We start from the raw sequence: 5,650 nt of genomic DNA, 5'->3' as shown, positions 1-5,650 counted from the left end.
TTAATGACCCCAGCTGCAGGAGCTCTTTTCTCTGTCCTTGGCTTGTTCATACACAGCGCTGCTCTCCCCCATACAACTGCACTAGCCCACCCCAGCTGGGCCACATAAAGGCCTCTGGAATTACAGACAGAGCTGACATGCTCCTGTCATGCCTCTACGGCCACCTCTACGGTCGGTTTAGTGCGTCACAAATGTCGCCTCCGTGCGTTTCTCTCTCAGGTGACTTTTTCCACTCCAGCTCCTCGTCCTCGTCCTCCTCTTCCTCCTCTCTACACCCCCTATAGCCCCCCTCCCCGCTCTACCATGCATGTGGGTTACGCCCTCGGTAGAACAGCTCAGGTTTTGGAGATTGAGTTACGTGCCATTAACAGTGTCTCTGCAGGATCGTTCAAGCGAGTGATTAGCAAGGGAGCATGCATTCCCATGGCGATGCAGGACACAAGCCGTCGCACAAGCACTCACACACGCGCGCGCGCGCACACACAAACACACTTTGGAAAGCGTAAAGCATGACCCTTCGTTTAAGCCCCAGCCTGGCTTCCTTGGCACTTTGAGCAGTCATGCCTGCATGCGGGGCCCCGTGCACAAGCTACGAGATGCCAGTTTTGTTGCGGTCCGAATGGCGCGTCTCTGCGAGAGAGAAAAGGGGGCAGCTGTCGAAGAGATTGAGAGATTAGACTTCAGTGGCCCTCTGAGTCCCCACAGACTGCCATCACTGTCTGATTCCACTCCTCACCAGGAATATCCCCCTGCTGCCCCCGTGGCGCTGGAGACGTGCACCACTCCCGTGGCCCTGGCCGTGCTCCATCTTAACTTCTATTCCTGACTTGCTAAGATGAATGGGCATCAGTACCTTGGGACAGAATGGACCCAGGGTGGGGTGGCGACCATTCTTGCACAAAATAAAGGGCCCAAAGTGGGAATTTCTGGCCTTGTCTGGGTAACACATCCGGGGCCGGGAGAACAATAATAGCTCTGCCTGAAAGCGCGAGGGGCAAAATAACAGCAGAGGTTTCCATTACAAAGGCCATGGACGGACAGCAGGCCTGCTACTTTGAAGGCCTATTCATAAGAGGCGGGTTCCACACAGATCGGGTTGCCTTTATTAAGGCCTTACCTGGAAACAGAGGAGGGATGGGACTGTGTTTGATGTGACAGGCGATTGGCATTCTTATCCCGCCCCTGCTGCATGGCCCACACCTGCCCACACGCTATCAGGTACACGAACCCTCGCGAGCGCTCCCACTCCGCCACCCCCCAAATGAAACACTCGTAATGCTCACTGCGCATGCTGAGCATGTACTGCACTCCCGTAGTGCCAATAATTCCCCAATCTCCATGCTACCTTGCTGCCTTCGCCCACTGTACCACAGTCTAATGAGCAGGCGCTGTGCTTTATCAGCTGGAGAAATAGCATTGAGGTTTGCACACAAATTTCGATTCATTAAGTTTCTATTTATATAGTTTAAAAGAAATTATGTAGTTATAAAAAAAGGTCTTGACTTACTTGAGCTGTCATATGTTTATTCTGGCTCTTCACTTGTCAGTATAATCTTCTTGACTAATTAAAATTATTTGTCATAAATTATTGTAGTGATTTTGGTAAACTAGGTTTTCCAATGCAAATAACAACTGCATACAATATGCAGGTTAAGTTCAAGTGTTGAAACTATAACTAAGACTAAGTCTAACTATAACTAACTAAGACCTGAGCTCAGAATGAATGAAAAATTAGTTCAGTGCTTCAAAGGAAACAGGACAAATATGCACGATGCACGAGCTAAGACATTAAAAACTAAAAATTAAAACCAGAAAGGTGGAAACTCCTTTCGTCACCTAACGGTGACGGGCCGTCAGGGCCTTGGCCTGCGGGAGGCGCTGCGTTACGGTGGACACTGTGTGAGCACTAACATAAACGTAGCAGGCACCTTGGCTAAGTGCATTCCCAGAGGCCTCTTATGCATGCCAGTGGCCAAATCCCTGCTTGACCCCGGCTGATAATGCCAGACTGAGCGTACCGCTGCAGGGAAACAGACCGAACCGTTGAAATAAAAGTATATGTGTGTGGGGGGTGTGGTGGGGAGGAATTGGTCTCGATGACCCTGTGATGTGAAAAAGCTTGGTGGGGCCTGGCTTGTGTTGTAGCTACGTGGAGGCTAATTCGGAATGACAGGAGGGGTCGGCGGTGGTATCGCCCTGAGCCGCTCACAGGGGTCCAGGCTTAGCCCTCTGCTGACTCCCAAAGCCAAACGGAGAGCCAGATAAGATACACGGGGGCCTGATGGTGCAGCCTGTCATTGATTGGGCTGATGAGGACATCAAGTCTATTTTTCATTCTCCTTTAAAAGGCAAACTGGCCCTCTAAGAGTGTGTTAGCTTGTGCCACATCATCAATCATCCTGTGCTTTCAAACGTACGCAAGCTTGTGCTCCTTAAAATGTTCTCATGCAGTAACAGAAGCACAGCTTAACCCAAAGACATGCAACACACAGGCAATTCAAACCACACGCTATAAGTCCTAACGAACGCTAGCAAAACAGCCTGCATACTCCAGGTATTTCTGACAGGTATGTCCCTTATCTACAGCGCGGTGCCCAAGCACGGCAGTACGCTCCCTGCTTAGCGCCGCCCCGACCTTCCAGAAGTCAGTGCCACTGGGCGCCATCATTCTGACGTCTCCCGCCGTTCTCCCTGCGGCCGCCTCGACCTCCAGGAGAACTTCTTCCCCAGCTGGGAGACACCTCTCCAAGTCTCCGGCGCTATCCAGACTTCAGGACCAGCGCTCCCCTCCTACATTTTCTTATCGGAGTGCCCAGCCCGGGCTGATCGGGCCAATATCAATCGGCGGGGTGGAGGATAAAGGCACAATGTTTCATCTGGGTGTGTTTATTTAGATGTAAATCAGTGAGCAAAAGTGTTACATCCTGCCTGTGTATGAAGGGTGGGGGCCCGCGCTCACGAAGAGGAAGCTGGCGCAAGAAGATTGCGATCCGGGGAAAGCTCGCGGCCGGGTGACATCATCCTCCCCCCCCCCCCAAGCCGTGAAGCAAAGACACCCCCCCCCCCCCACTCCCAACACCTCCAGGCCCTAGCCCCGGTCTGTTCAGTGTTGTGACTGCAGCGATTAGTATTGTCATAGGCGAACATAGGAGAACATTTGTGCCACACAGTACCAGGTCAGCCCTGAGATCCATAAAAGGCGGCACGCCCAGGGGTCTGGAGCAGCTTCGTTTCTTTGTTGCTTTATCAAGCTGCTTCATCAAAAAGGCTCAGTTGGATTAAACAAGAACTCGATTAGCATCGGGAATGTTATAGGCCGTCGGAGGTTGGGTGGAAACGGATTGTGTGGGAAAGAAATCCTCAGAGCTGGAAGTGGGAGCTGGCCATGATGAGGGAGCAGGGTGTGGACGATAATGGATAGAGCATTTAGCGTTTGAACAGATACCCTGTAGTGACTCAGAACCTGATGTACTAAACAGAGCTATTAAACATTTTTAAAAAATGGCAAATTTGAGAAACATTTAAGCAGAGAATCAGTCACAAACAGATAAACAAAGAGAGAGATAAAGTTTATATGTCGAAATGGTAATAATTTGGTGATAGTAATAATGGTATGTATTTATAGTTACATAAAACATTTGTGATTGTAACAACCAACCAAAGAATGGCATTGATATAAAAAGCGTGCACACATCCAGTGAAAGAGATGCGTTTTCTTATATTACCTCTGGGGACCATGGGCCAATTACATGCTGCCTGTGACTATGACCTTGACCCCACAGTCAAAAAGGTCCCTAAGCTATGTCCTCACAGAGCAATTAGCTGTTGCCCCACTTCCTGAAACCATGTTAACCATCCTCCATCAAACGAGATACACTGAACCTGTCAAACACCACCCTTCTGAGAAGACTAAGCATTCCAGCTCTTTGTTTCAAGATTTTATTAAAATATAAGGCAAAGTGTGTCAACCTCATCCCATGTTTTATATTTGCACTTATAAGGAGCTCATATCAGATAGAGCTTCATACAGTTTTACCTCTGGGCAAGAGACCGAATGCTTCATTCATTTTATTGGGATTTCTACCTTGAATGTTCCCAGGCAAAAAAGTGGGCCATTTTAAGCCTATTTTCAGCTATCCCTCAGAGGCACTAGAGCACAAAGTGTGTTGGTGACAGCTAAATTAATTTCTTTGCACATTGAGCCACCATGTGCTGCAGTGCAACGAAACCAAGCCACATGGGTGGGATAACGGAAGCTGTGCTTTACTACATGGGGACCCCAAAATAAGTGTCTAGTAAGATGTTCATTGTGTGGAGAATGAGAGAGTGAGAGAGAGAGAATGCAAGTGGTGAATGAATTACAGACTGCGCAGGAAGCATAGTTTAAGACAGAGAGACTAAGCTTCTTCAGCTAGTTTTAACGTAGAGTAGCCGAGGTAACAATTCACACGCAGCCTATCCCTGCAGTTAATGCCCATAAACAAACTGAGCACTGGCCTAAATAAGTATGTTATAATGCTATCCTAAATCACACACAAAATACGTGTTAATCATATTACCCCAGATACATCTGGAAGACTCCCTTTTATCTCTGATGGCTGTCAGAGGTGGTGCATAGCACTGGAAACCAACAGATAACATCTTCTTTTAATAGATTTGCCAGCTGCTTTCATGAGTGTTGTTTTTTTTCCAATGTTCATTCACAGATTTCCCCTCTGTATAAATTTCATACAGGCATTGCTTTGTTGTCCAGCAGTGTGAATCATATTTATATCCCCTAAACAGATTAGCAACAAACTTGAGGGATAGTGTGTGGGAAGTTATGTTAATGAAAAGCGCTCCAGATATTGAAATGTGGGAGACTGTGACACCACAAATTATTTCTTTAACAGGAAAAGAGTAACTTAGGCAGTCTGAGTATAAGTGACATTCAGTTTTGAACACCTTTCAAACCCAGATGTTAAGTGCTATTGAGTAATTGTAGTGGAAAAACACCTTTTACTAGGCTAATGTATTCAGCTTCACCAATTAATTCATCAGCAGGATCACTGCAGTGGATATCAAGCACCTTTCTAACTTCATAGAAATAACAGCATTGACACAGAATTTTATAAAACACAGAAAGAAATGCTTGGAAAATGTTGCACTCCTGAAATTCATAGGCCCACAATCTTTAGCAATAAATTAGTCTTACTTAAAAAGAATTTAACTACATTAAAATGGTTTATACTATAAAATATATATTCAAAATTAGAATGCATTAAGACATACATGAAAAATGTATTAAGACATACATGAAAAAGTAATTATATTAATGAAATAATGTTTTATTTCCAGTTGGGACTTTAAATAAGAACTTTAAATAAAAATCAAACACAACTGTTGGTTTGGTTAGCTGCATTGCTCTCAGCATACACAAGTGCACATACTTTGATTAATAACTCAAGATTATATGACTACATTGTGCAGCGGGCTCATTTTTCTACAATGATTCCGGATCAGCAGTATAGTATAAGTCATTCCCACCTGCGTTTGTGTGCTAGGCGGAAGATTAACGGTTTTTGGTATGTTTTTTTTCTTCTTCTTTTATAGCAACTTGTGACCTCAGTATTTTCTACCCATTTCCCTTTAAAAACACATGCCTAAGAGA

Source organism: Electrophorus electricus, chromosome 7 (genome assembly GCF_041902795.1).
Source record: "Electrophorus electricus isolate QZ-2024a chromosome 7, ASM4190279v1, whole genome shotgun sequence".
Classification (NCBI taxonomy): Eukaryota; Metazoa; Chordata; class Actinopteri; order Gymnotiformes; family Gymnotidae; genus Electrophorus; species Electrophorus electricus.
The sequence above is the reverse complement of the archived record's forward strand: the minus strand, read 5'-3'. Positions refer to the sequence as shown.